The sequence below is a fragment of the Triticum aestivum genome, chromosome 4D (assembly GCF_018294505.1).
Source record: "Triticum aestivum cultivar Chinese Spring chromosome 4D, IWGSC CS RefSeq v2.1, whole genome shotgun sequence".
Taxonomy (NCBI): domain Eukaryota; kingdom Viridiplantae; phylum Streptophyta; class Magnoliopsida; order Poales; family Poaceae; genus Triticum; species Triticum aestivum.
The window spans coordinates 101,257,781-101,272,004 of record NC_057805.1 but is presented as its reverse complement, the minus strand read 5'-3'; positions in this window follow the sequence as shown (position 1 = coordinate 101,272,004).

Genomic DNA, 14,224 nt, shown 5'->3' with positions numbered 1-14,224 from the left:
ATGAGATTCAAATGTTTTCAAAAACCCTTTTCATTTTAAATGGAAGAAGCCATGTCATCTTCTCTCTAGGGTTTTGTATTTGAAAAAGAATTTGAATTGACGGAGATCATAAATGCAAAATGAAAGTTTGGGAAAGTCCTTTTATTCCCTCTTATTTAACTTCCAAAAGCTTCAAATTTCACTCACTTTCAGTCAATCAATCAAACAATCAGTCAAAACTATCTATTTAATACAACATTCCAAAATTTAGAACTTTGGGATGTTATAAACCTACCACCCTTAAAATGAATCTCGTCCTCGAGATTCGGAGAGGCTAGCAAGAAAAAGGTTAGGTTTGGGGGGTCTTCTCAAAATCTATCGATCATCACACGGGGGTCTTGGGCTACGACCCTTAGAAGCATTGTTACGGTGCCACCAAAACTCATATAATCCATCCTTATTGTTTGATAGTGTCGGTCTTCTCAGATCCTCGAAAAAATTCTTTCTCTTGGCACTTCTGGTAGTGGCACAACCCTTTTCCATCAATTATGTGTCCTTTTATCTTGGTATGGCCCTTCAGAGACTGGGTTCTTCTTAGCTGACGGGTCTGGCGCCAATACTAAACAACTACCGATATCTCATGGTGGTCATCAATTTATGGTTTCTCCTGTAGGAAATGGGTCTGGGTTGAACCTCACCGTATATCCTACGATTGGTAGCAGCTGCCTTGTACAAGGGAAAATACTTATACCATTCTAAGGTTCAAACAAGGTATTGATCGTTGTCTCTCTACTATAGGCAAGTCACTCAGATTTACCATCCCATATAGCAAAGCGAATAATAAGATTAAGTCGGTATGGTGATCAATCCATCCTGCACCCAAATCTACCTTGTATATGGTTTAGCGAATCTCGCATTCTAACACTCGGTCATCCTCACAAGCATTGCAGAATTTCTCTTGTCGACGAACTAAGTTCGGATAAATCCATAGATTCTACAAGCTAGACAAACATCTATCGTTCCTTCACAACTCTCAGGTTTTGCGTTACTCCTATAAGATCGTCTATTGATAAAGGCATATCCTCTTCCAGGGTTTTTACTTCAGCAAGAGTGTGCTTGCTTCTTGGCAGGAGCTGGGGCCTGTGGGTTATGGCCCATCCCATCACTTGTAAACCTTGAACTCATCATCGGGGCAACTGATTATTATTCCAACATCCTGCTTCCTAGCTTACTTAAAATCCATCCAATTGTACTGTCTCTCTTCCTTCTATTGGTACCAAACTAAGACATGATTACTCAGACTCATCATGGAGTTACAATTGCTCCTTGTTACCAACATTATACCTCCTTTATATCCAATAATACTTCATCCCTTCATACTCTTGGGGTTTCCCACATTTTGAGATAAAACTTATACTTATGAAGTCCACTCCGTGGAACATCATTATCCTTTCCAGGGGTTAAATCTCCTCACAGGGTACTACCGCCCTTAAAATGCTCCAATCTTCCATAGACCATATTTCTCATATCCTCGAAAATGGCCAAAATCTTTCTTCATAGAGTAACACTCATAAAATCCAAATCAGTACGAACGATGCTAAATTTATTGATTCTCCAATGATTACAATCTATTGCATTTCCAATACATGCCTCAACTCAATGCCTCAATTCAAAAGATTTGTTCTCACTACTACTACTACATTTCTCACAGACTCAACTACTTAGCACAAGCCTCCTTCTCTTTGGGACAATCTCTGGCAAGGTGCCCTACTTCATTACAACGAAAACATATTACTTCTGACAAGTCTCGAGGTTTCCTTGTGATCATATAGCCTCCTTGGGTCCTCGGCTTCCTTTTTGGGCAACTGCTGAGGTAGTGCCCTGACTCCATGCACCTATAATAGGTGATATGACTCAGATCTTTCCTAGAATCCAATCTACTTCTCTTCCTGGACTTTTTCGTTCCAATCAGGGCTTCTATTTCCTGTGGGTCATACTCTACTTCCTCTGTCGGGAATTCTACTAGATCCCCATTCAGACAATTTTGGGAGATGTGTCCTCCTTCTCCGCAGGAAAAGCATGACTTGGTGCAGGGTTTAATTGGGTCTTCTTCGAGTGTGTCCCCGACATCTTCCTTCATCACAGGTTCTTCTAAAATTTCCATGAGGGTTCCTTTCATTGCTTCTTTCTTTTGCTGGATGGTTCTTTGTACCATGGGGTAAATGTGACGCTGAGCAGGGTAGTGGGTTGTCCCTTCACACAAGAAACAAGTGATCTGCCTAGTTGGGAATTCTTCAGTTGGGTGACTTCCTTCACAATTAGGGCATTCATCCTTGTGTTCTTTATTGTTGCGTCCTATTTCTCCACAGAGCTTGCATGCACAAGGTTTCTTCATATCACTTCCATAAGGCTTCACAAACCGAGACTTTGGCAAAGTCAACTTAAATTCTTTCCAAGTGGTTACTCCTTGCCATACATTGATGGTTTGGTACATCCTCCACCAAGTAGTAGCACCTCTTTCAAAGCACTGAAGAGCACGCTGGGCCATATCCTTTCCGGCTATATTGTTATTCTCCATATGATCTTCCATGTTATGAATCCATCGGTCCGTTTCCAATTGAGTCATTGGTCTAGAAAATATAAGCTCATCTCCATTCAACCTCTATTGGGTCCATGGGTTTGGGGTGGGATAAGAGAGATAGAGAGGGATGCACACAATACAAACAAAAGTTTTGAAAAGACAGATTTTATTTGTGGCTGTCGGAAAAACATCAAACAAATGATAGCTCACAATTGTCGCATCTAACGTAAGTATATAACAGGGGTTTGGTCTTCTAAAGGTCAATAAATCTTCAACGTCGCCAAACTCTTCAAGTCTTGCTCAGGTCTCCGATGGCTTCTTCCGATCGTGCTTGTCCTTCTCAAGTTCTTTTGCCAGATCATCTCTGTTGACACGAAGTCTCTCGTGACGTCCTTTAATATTCTGGAGTTGCATTCCAAACTTCTGGGTTTCAACATGCTTGGCATGAACCATGTCCTTCAGTTCCTGACGAATCTCCGGTATCTCGAGGTTTTGCTCCTCCAGTTTGGCTACTTCAGCTTCTGGGTCCTAAGTTCTTCACGAAATGCTTCCTTATCAAATACGGCTTCCTAAAGATCCATCTTATACTTTCGCATGTAATCCTCCAGATCCTGGCGATACACCAGCTAAGGTTAAAACTTCATCTCTTGCTGATAGGTGCTCCATCAGCCTTCTACCATCAAATCCTTCCGAAGATATGCAGGCTTAACTTAGTACGGTGACAATAGCATAAGCGGGCGATAACATCATGGATATCCGTGTTTCTGCTCTTGTCATTTCCATGAGCTATCATTCCATAGTTGATATCTCCTGCCTTAGGGTTTTCTTGACAAAACTTTGAGTTCTAATGCTCCTTGTTCTAGTCTTTCTCTGATACACCTTGATCTCACTATTGACAACTTCAATAGTCTGACAAGTTCCATAAGGGTAGCCTTCCTAGGTCATACCAAGATGGAAATTCTTCAAAGCCTTCAAATTCTCCTAATCTTCGGAGTCTTCAACCGTTGTAGTTTCCATTATTCTAATGTCCAGTAAAAATCCTCTTCATTCCGAAGTGGTCTTAGTTGTCCGATATCTTGTACTTCTTGGAGTGGTCTCATCAGTCGAATCTTCATGGTCAAGAGGGGAAAGGGGTATAGTCTCACTAAAAGGGAAATTTGAATAAGCTCAGAATAGAAGAGAGGTAAAAGATCTTTTTGAAAATAAAGTTGTAGAGGAAATCTTTCCTATGGGCTTGCCAGTTCCTAGGGGTCACGTCCTACAGTCAACATGTGCTCTGATACCATCTTGTAGCGACCCGACCTCAGATGGTCAAGTCTTTGTGCTTAAGTGTCATCCCTGGATCAGTATGCTGACACATACAGTACTCGAGGATTTATAACACAGATAAATCACATGTATAAAATAACGTAAATACTATTACCTCAATCCAAATAGCGGAAGTAACAGCAAGGTTGTGGATTCCCATCAACACCAATGGCAAAGTTGAGTGTAGAAATCGTAACCCTAACGAATCACTTACTCGTCGTAAGATTCCTGCAACATGAGACGTTGCAGCCACAAAGGGTCAGTACAATGAATGTACTAGCAAATTCACACCATAGGATAATGATGAATAATAACTATCACTACATGCATATATGGCTGGTGGAGGCTCTACGGTTAACATGTTTTTGCGAAAAGCCAATTTTTCCCTACTATAAAGGAATATATTACATTTAACTACAAAGTTGGTTGAAAATTATTGAGAAGGTTCCTCCAACTCAATCCCAATTAAAAAGTTAACAACCCAACAAATTATTTAAGTAAAGTGATGAGATCAATATGATAATCCAAGAACCAGATAACATGATTAGTTTGTACACTCTGCAGAGGTTTGCGCACTTTTCCCCACAAGACTCGATCTCCTCCGTTGGATTTCTCGCACTACATGGTGTTTGAGAAACGGATGACCGAGACACAGTCTTTCAGAAGCATTAACTCTAACCCTGGGTAGACAGTACCAACCTACACCCCCTACATCTGCTAGCCTACCACTGGAAGAGGTCATGCAACTTACTCAACTATGCTAGAGCCCATAACAGCTTGGGGCTGCACACGGAAGTTTCCAGCATGAATAATCTTATGATCCCTTTGAGCCTGGGTGGCATTCCATAGGGTGATCACACAGGTCCTCCGGGATCCCCTTGGGCAAGCACGGGGTTCTCCAGGTGCCCGGGCAAACCACTGGGTACTCCAGGGTGCCCCAACCAATCCACCCAGATGTGTATTAAAGTAGCCACCTTAAGTTAACCATTAAATAATAATCTCACATCTGTCATGGATACACTCAAACCCAATCCACGTCTACAAGCATAGCATAGCAGTATAAGTATTACGTAGAAGTAACTCCCAAGGTTTGATGCATGACAATAGGTTCCTACCTCATCAACTACTTCCCAATACCCACATGTTATCAATTCCTAGCCATGCAATGTTTTGAGGGTTGAAACTAATGCATAAAAACTGGGTAATAAAGGGGGTATGATCAGAGTGTGAACTTGCCTGTACTGTTGATGAAGATGATTCGCACTCATAAATCCTGATATTTCTACTCGTCACACTCCGGTCAATCTATCGTAAGCAAGCAATAGTAACCACACATAAGAAATCACTCAAAAGATCGGAAAGAACGAAGAAAACAATTCGGAAAACTTCAAAACCAAGCAATAACTCTTGCAACAGAAAACAATTTCTAACAGTACCAAAATTAAGTGAATTTGGCCTTATCAGAAAGTTTAGGTCAAGAGATTTAATTTGCAAAAATAATCAACTAAATTGGAGTTATAAAACTCAAGTTACGATCAAACGAAGTTTAAATACAAATCTATTTGAATTCAAATTTTAAAACTTACAAAAACATGTTTAAGTTGTTTTACTGGATAGAGGAGATCATAACGAAGAAGTGCGCGTTGGTTTTGTTGGATTTGGATAAACGAGCAAAAAGTAGTGATCGTTTGAAAAACAGGGGCTAATCTGTAAAATAACACTACGGATAGGTCCCTTGCAAAAAAATTAAAAAGAAAAAAAATACTAAGCAACGAACGTGCGCTACTGAGACTAATCTAGCGAAAAGCGTTCGCTACAAACCCAACTAGTGAGCGTTCGCTATATAAATAAACCTAATAATAAACCGATCTAATAACTAAACCGAACAAAAAACCGGGCTAAAATAAAGAAAACCGGACGGGGCGGTTTTATTACCGGTTCGCGAAAAAAACCAGCGGTGGCGTGGATCGGGTGGTTCGGGCGTCGTCGAGTCCGGCGACGGCTCGGGGTTCCAGCGGCGGCGGATGCGGCGGCGCCGGAGGTGCGGCGTGGGCGAGGCGGCAGCGGCGCGGGCGGCGAGAAGCGAGCGGCGGCGGCGGTTATTTATAGGAGGCGGAGCGGAGCGCCTTGGGTAAGGGGCAGAGGAGCCAGGCCTCGACACGAACGCCGAGGTCGATGGCGGCAGTCGTGGCGGCGGACGACTCCCGAGCGAAGTCCCGCTCGGGGACGGAGACGAGGAGGTGGGCCGGCTGGGCTGGCTGGCTGGGCCGCGGCCCAGTTCGGTCCAAAAGGAGTTTTTTTATATAAAACATTTTTTTCAGACAAACAAAAATAATAAATAAAAATATTATGTAGGCATATAATATATCAAAATTTTCAGAAAAAGATTTTCTATGACATGAACATTTTTATAAAATCAAATAAAATCCAAAAAAAATTCAATAAAGCCAAGAGTGTTGCTGATGCAATAAAACCTCATAAAAATCATTTTAAAAATACCAAAATGATTTCAAATTCATTTCTCTCCAATTTTCTATTGTAGGGAATCATTTTACCCTAATTTCCATATTTTATTTTTGGAGAAAAATAATTTGAATAAAACCAAATAACTCCAAATTGAAAATAATTTCAAAGGGGACTTTAAATTTGATTCTTTGAAACTTCCAACTCATATTTCATATAATTTGAAGAAGTCATTTTATCTTCTCTCATGAAAATCATTGAGTTGCATAAAGTTTCTGATTTGAAAATAGTTCCAAAGGAGATTCAAATATTTTCAAAAACCCTTTTCATTTTAAATGGAAGAAGTCATGTCATCTTCTCTCTAGGTTTTTGTATTTGAAAAATAATTTGAATTCACGGAGATCATAAATGCAAAATGAAAGTTTGGGAAAGTCCTTTTATTCCCTCTCATTTAACTTTCAAAAGTTTCGAATTTCACTCACTTTCAGTCTATCAATCACACAACAATGAAACAATCAGTCAAAACTATCTATTTAATATAACATTCCAAAATTTAGAATTTTGGGATGCTACAGTTAAGCTTGGGGATGCTGATACGTCTCCAACATATCTATAATTTTTTATTGTTCCATGCTGTTTTATAATCATTTTATAGTCATTTTATATCATTTTTTGGTACTAACCTATTGACATAGTGACAAGTGCCAGTTGCTGTTTTTCCATGTTTTTTACATCGCAGAAAATTAATACCAGACGGAGTCCAAATGCCACTAAACTCCATGATGATTTTTTATGGGCCAGATGGAAGATGTTGGGCCCTGGTTGAACCTGGGGGGGGGGGGTCCCGAGGAGGGGACAACCCACCAGGGCGCACCAAGAGGCCCAGGCGCGCCCTGGTGGGTTGTGCCCACCTCGGGTGCCCCCTGGACCGCCTCTTTGCTCTATAAATACCCCAAAAATACCAGAACCCTAGAAGCGTCGACAAAATATTCATCCAGCCGCCGCAGAATCCAGAACCACCAGATCCAATCTAGACACCATCTCGGATGGGGTCCACCACCTCCATTGGTGCCTCTCCGATGATGCGTGAGTAGTTCTTTGTAGACCTTCGGGTCCGTAGTTAGTAGCTAGATGGCTTTGTCTCTCTCGCTGAATTCTCAATACAATGGTCTCTTGGAGATCTATATGATGTAACTCTTTTGCGGTGTGTTTCTTTGGATCTGATGAACTTTGAGTTTATGATCAGTCTTATCTTTTTATATCCATGAAAGTTATTTGAGTTCTTTGATCTCTTATATGCGTGATCTCTTATAGCCTCGTATTTCTTCTCTGATATTTGGGTTTTGTTTGGCCAACTTGATCTATTTATCTTCCAATGGGAAGAGGTGCCCGGTAGTGGGTTCGATCTTACGGTGCTCGATCCCAGTGACAGAAAGGGAAACGACACGTATGTATCGTTGCTACTAAGGATAAAAAGATGGGATCTATATCTACCGCCATAGATAAACGGATCTTGTCTACATCATGTCATCGTTCTTATTGCATTACTCTGTTTTTCCATGAAATTAATACACTAGATGCATGCTGGATAGCGGTGGATGTGTGGAGTAATAGTAGTAGATGCAGGCAGGAGTCGGTCTACTAATCTTGGACATGATGCCTATGTAATGATCATTGCCTGGATATCGTCATAATTATTTGAGGTTCTATCAATTGCCCAACAGTAATTTGTTTACCCACTGTTTGCTATCTTTCTCGAGAGAAGCCACTAGTGAAACCTACGGCCCCCGGGTCTTCTTCCTCATATATTTGCTTGCGATCTACTTTCCTTTGCACTTTTATTCAGATCTATTAAACCAAAAATACAAAAAAATACTTTGTTGCACTCTATTTATTTGCGATCTATTATTTCAATCTACTACAATTTTCTGGCACCGTTACCCGAAAGGGATTGACGACCCCTTTAACACGTCGGGTTGCGAGGTGTTGTTATTTGTGTGCAGGTGTTGTTTACGTTGTGTTGCTTGGTTCTCCTACTGGTTCGATAACCTTGGTTTCTTCACTGAGGGAAATACCTACCATCGATGTGCTGCATCATCCCTTCCTCTTTGGGGAAATACCGACGTAGCTCAGAGAGCAATCATATGCACAGTCCTCAAAGGTAACAAGCGTCGCCTCCACACAGTAACAATCTCTTCAGTGATGCTCAATCACTGTGGGTTTGTAGGTTTTTGGGTTTGGATTTTCCTCACTTGATGATTTTCGCTCAAAGTCCTCGGAGAATGGGATGCTCTCAATGACAAGTGTCAGTTTCTCTCGGAGCAGCTAACCAGCTAGTGGTTGTAGGGGGCTGCTATTTATAGCCTAGGGAGCAGCCTGACATGATAAGACATAAATGGCCTTCAATGATATGACTGTTAGGTGGGTAGATATTTTGGGATAGCTGGCGCATAGCACAGCAACGGTCGGATATTTGAGCTATCAAATTCCTCAGGGCTATCATGTTCCTCACTTGTAGGCAATCCGCACTGGCGAATTCCTAACTCCTCAGTCAGAACAAATTCCTCAGAGACCAGAAGATCTTCGTCTCTGTCAGTGAAGAAATTGCCTGAACTGTATGAGATTTCCAATGGCTTCACTCGAAAGGATTGGTAAGTGTAGGATTTTGAGATGATCATCACTTGGAAACTTTTCCTTAGTTTTACCTCGACCCCCTTTAACAGTACGGTGTTTCCTATGACTCAAGAAAGAGAAAATGAAACTACGAAAACAGAAGTCTTCACGCTTCATATTCCTCACATGAATAGTAAGTCTTCACGGTCACACCAATTTCTTCACTTTCAAAGTCTTGAGAAAACCAAAGTCTTCAGTTGAAGACATTCATTTTTAGGGGTCGACTTTCTCTGTAAATATCAAACTCCTCATAGACTTATAGACCTATGTACACTCACAAACACATTAGTCCCTTAACCTATAAGTCTTCAATACACCAAAATCACTAAGGGGCACTAGATGCACTTACAATCTCCCCCTTTTTGGTGATTGATGACAATATAGGTTAAGTTCTCAACGGGGATAAACATATGAAGTGTAAATACATATATTGAGGAATTTGATTGCAAGATATAGAAGAACTCCCCCTAAATATGTGCATATGTGAGGAATTTGCTTTGAATGGCAATGCACATTGTAGAGTAGAATCATGGAGATCTCCCCCTATATCTTGTAATTCATACACGCATTTAACAGATGATATGAAGAATTTGAAATGCATGATGAAATACGGTGACTGATGTAATTTAGCATGCGTGCATTAACATATATGAGGAAGTAGCATGCAGAAAAATAGAGCAAAAAGTATCAGACCACCATCGGACTTAAGTTTACAACTTGATCCAACAAAAATCTTCAGAAGAATGAGAGTTGTAACTTAACCAAAAAAATCCCATATATAGACCCACTTGAAGACTAACTCAAATTTCTCCCCCTTTGTCATCGAATGACCAAAAGGGACGAAAAATGAGGACTAACGCCCCAGAAGAATATCATCATGATGTCGATGGAGGAGCGCCAGCGTTGTTGGGGTCGTCCGTTGATGTAGGGCATGTCGCAGTGTCGTCCAAGTCTTCATGTTCATCAGTCTCGCGCGATGAAGAATATGAGCTGGCCACCAAGTGAGGAACTTTGACCTTGTTGAATTTCTTCGAAGGTGGCTGAGACCAGTCAAAGTCCTGCTTGAAGCCCATCTGCTTGAGATCTTCTTCACCGTAGAGGTGAGACAATACAGCCCAGGTGCGATCAAGCACAACATGCAGACAGTAATGGTTCTTCTTCACGGAGTTCTGCGTGATTGTCATGTTCTGAAGAATTGAACCAAACTGTCGCTTGACCCATTTGTGGTTGCGATCGACCTTCTGATGAAGACTGAGGAGAAGCTCATGATCAGTCATCACCCTTGGAGCAGTGGCTTGAGAATTTTTCTTTGAAGCATTTGCGGCAGTGTCATGAGTGGCAGAGTCATCATTGGTGGAGTAGGATGCTGCTTTGCGAAACTGTCCATCCAATGGACGAGTCCCTTCATCAATAACAGCAGCCTTGCCCTTCTCATCAGCTGAGGAAATAGTCCGTTTGAGGACTTCAATTGGGGGCAAGTAGCTGCCATGATTGAGAGTGTCAGCCTTGTAGTTGATTGAAGACCTTGATCTGATGAATCGCATGATCCAGGGAGCGTAAGGCTTCAATTCAAACGACGGAAGAGCGACATTGACCAAAGTCCTCATGAAGAAATCATGGTAGTTGATAGGAACACCATGTATGATGTTGAAAAGCAGATTCTTCATGATGCCAACAACCTCTTCTTCATTAGAGTTGTGGCCCTTGATGGGACTGAGGGTCTTGGTCAATATCATGTACACTTTCCTTGGCACATAGAGCAATTCCTTGACGAGGAATTTGGTCCTTGGAGCTTGGCCTGGCTTCAAAGGCTTCATCAACACTTGCATCAGATGGTCAGATAGTTTAGGGTCAGCATAGATGAGCCTTGCACCTTTAACAGGAGGGCTGACAGGGATGGCATGAAGTAATTCAGAGGCCGATGCTTTGTAGTGAGTGTTTTCAGTCATCCAGTCCAACACCCATGAATTCACATCTTCGACGTTGCTTGTGATGTGCAGCGTGGCATAGAACTGAAGAATGAGTTCTTCATTCCAGTCGCAGATGTTGGTGCAGAAGTTGAGCAGCCCAGCGTCATGAATAACACTGAGGACTGGGGTGAAGCATGGCAGTGACTCCATATCCACATGAGGAATGTGCTCATGGTCAAAGATCTTGTCTTTATCAAACAGCAGTGAAGAATAGAAATTCATTTGACTCGTTGTCCAGAAGCGCTTCCGTCAAAGACGAGCAGAGTCATAGGGATTGTAGTCAGTGAAGAATATGTGCTCATTGAAGAAATCTTCAGCTTTGAACTTTTGTTTCTTGGAGAAAGGATTCTTTGGCTTAGGCTGAGGATTGTCAGTCGAAGTCTTCACAGCCTCTTGAGTCACAGTCTCTAGAGCCGCAGGTTGAGAAATTTCAGGAACAGTGTCTTCTATAGCAGCCTGGGTCTCCATTTCTTCAGCAACATTTACATCAGCACTAGTGGCTGGAACTTCTTCATGAATATCGAGAAGAGAAGCTTGATGTTCTTCAGAGCCCGTGTGAATTTCTTCAGTTTGAACCAGGGACTCGGGAATCTGTTGCAGAGGAGTGTAAAGTGGTGAATTGGGGTGATGACTTTCCCAGAAGTCATCATTCAGAATTGGCGTTGAACACCCAATATCCACATCTTCATCTTCTTCATCAATTTCCTCAACGCCTGCCTCTTCAGCTGTGAACTGGGGCATGGGCGATGATACGAGTGGAGTTGAGGTGATGTTGTCAACTTCAATTTCTTCATCCAACTGCTCTGACGTAGTGATACGTCTCCAACGTATCTATAACTTATGAAGTATTCATGCTATTATATTATCCTTCTAGGATGTTTTATATGCATTTATATGCTATTTTATATGATTTTTAGGACTAACCTATTAACCTAGAGCCCAGTGCCAGTTTCTGTTTTTTCCCTTGTTTTTGAGTATCGCAGAAAAGGAAAACCAAACGGAGTCCAATTGACCTGAAACTTGACGGAGCTTATTTTTGGACCAGAAGAAGGCCATGGAGTAAAAGAGTTGGGCCAGAAGAGTCCCGGGCTGCCCACAAGGGTGGGAGGCGCGCCCACCCCCCTGGGCGCGCCCCCTGCCTCGTGGATAGCCCGGAGACCCCCCTGACTTGTTCCCGGCGCCAAAACCTCTTATATATAAAGAAACCCCAAGAACTTAACCTAGATCGGGAGTTCCGCCGCCGCAAGCCTCTGTAGCCATCGAAAACCAATCTAGACCCGTTCCGGCACCCTGCCGGAGGGGGGATCCTTCTCCGGTGGCCATCTTCATCATCCCGGCGCTCTCCATGACGAGGAGGGAGTAGTTCACCCTCGGGGCTGAGGGTGTGTACCAGTAGCTATGTGTTTGATCTATCTCTCTCTCTCGTGTTCTTGATTTGGCACGATCTTGATGTATCGCGAGCTTTGCTATTATAGTTGGATCTTATGTTGTTTCTCCCCCTCTACTCTCTTGTAATGGATTGATTTTTCCCTATGAAGTTATCTTATCGGATTGAGTCTTTAAGGATTTGAGAACACTTGATGTATGTCTTGCATGTCCTTATCTGTGGTGACAATGGGATATGCATGTGATCCATTTGATGTATGTTTTGGTGATCAACTTGCGGGTTCCGTAACATTGTGAACTTATGCATAGGGGTTGGCACACGTTTTCGTCTTGACTCTCCGGTAGAAACTTTGGGGCACTCTTTGAAGTACTTTGTGTTGGTTGAATAGATGAATATGAGATTGTGTGATGCATATCGTATAATCATACCCACAGATACTTGAGGTGACATTGGAGTATCTATGTGACATTAGGGTTTTGGTTGATTTGTGTCTTAAGGTGTTATTCTAGTACGAACTCTATGATAGATCGAACGGAAAGAATAGGTTTGTGTTATTTTACTACGGACTCTTGAATAGATCGACCAGAAAGAATAACTTTGAGGTGGTTTCGTACCCTACAATAATCTCTTCGTTTGTTCTCCGCTATTAGTGACTTTGGAGTGACTCTTTGTTGCATGTTAAGGGATAGTTATATGATCCAATTATGTTATTATTGTTGAGAGAACTTGAACTAGTGAAAGTATGAACCCTAGGCCTTGTTTCCTAGCATTGCAATACCGTTTACGCTCACTTTTATCGCTTGTTAGCTTGCTGTTTTTATAATTTCAGATTATAAAAACCTATATCTACCATCCATATTGCACTTGTATCACCATCTCTTCGCCGAACTAGTGCACCTATACAATTTACCATTGTATTGGGTGTGTTGGGGACACAAGTGACTCTTTGTTATTTGGTTGCAGGGTTGTTTGAGAGAGACCATCTTCATCCTACGCCTCCCACGGATTGATAAACCTTAGGTCATCCACTTGAGGGAAATTTGCTACTGTCCTACAAACCTTTGCACTTGGAGGCCCAACAACGTCTACAAGAAGAAGGTTGTGTAGTAGACATCAAGCTCTTTTCTGGCGCCGTTGCCGGGGAGGTTAGTGCTTGAAGGTATATCTTTAGATCTTGCAATCAAATCTTTTTGTTTCTTGTTTTATCACTAGTTTAGTTTATAAAAGAAAACTACAAAAAAAATGGAATTGAGGGTGCCTCATATGCTTCATCTTTTTAATATCTTTCATGAAAATAAGGATTCCGATAATTGTGCCAAAATGTTAGAAGAAGAATTCATTAAAATGATTGGCACTAAATCTTTGAATGATGAGCATGCTTGCAATGTTGTTAGTATGAACTCTTTGAATATCCATAGTACTAATGATGATTGCACTAGTCATGATGAAAATGTCTCTTATAAGCATGTCAACTTTTGTGGAGTGCATAGAGTTTGCAAGTACACACCAAATAGGGAAGATAGATTTTGCAAGAGGCATAAGTATTTAGAAACTAAATGGTTGCAAGAAAGGCTAGATGTTTGTGCTGAAAATTTAAAATTTCTTTGCCATCCTTGTGAACTTTGCAATGAACGTGATCATTTAAATCTCCAATGCAAATTGTTTCATGATCGAATCATGTCCAAAATTTGTGATGACTTGATTTCCCTTGCACATCATAATGAACTTAGTTTGCTTTTGGGTTATGAAGAAATGAAACTTATAACTAAGGATATGCCAGAATTTGTCCTTGATAAAGTTCTTGATTTTGATCTAGAAGAAATTTTTATGTATTGTGCGGTGAATTGCACTGGAAATCCTTAT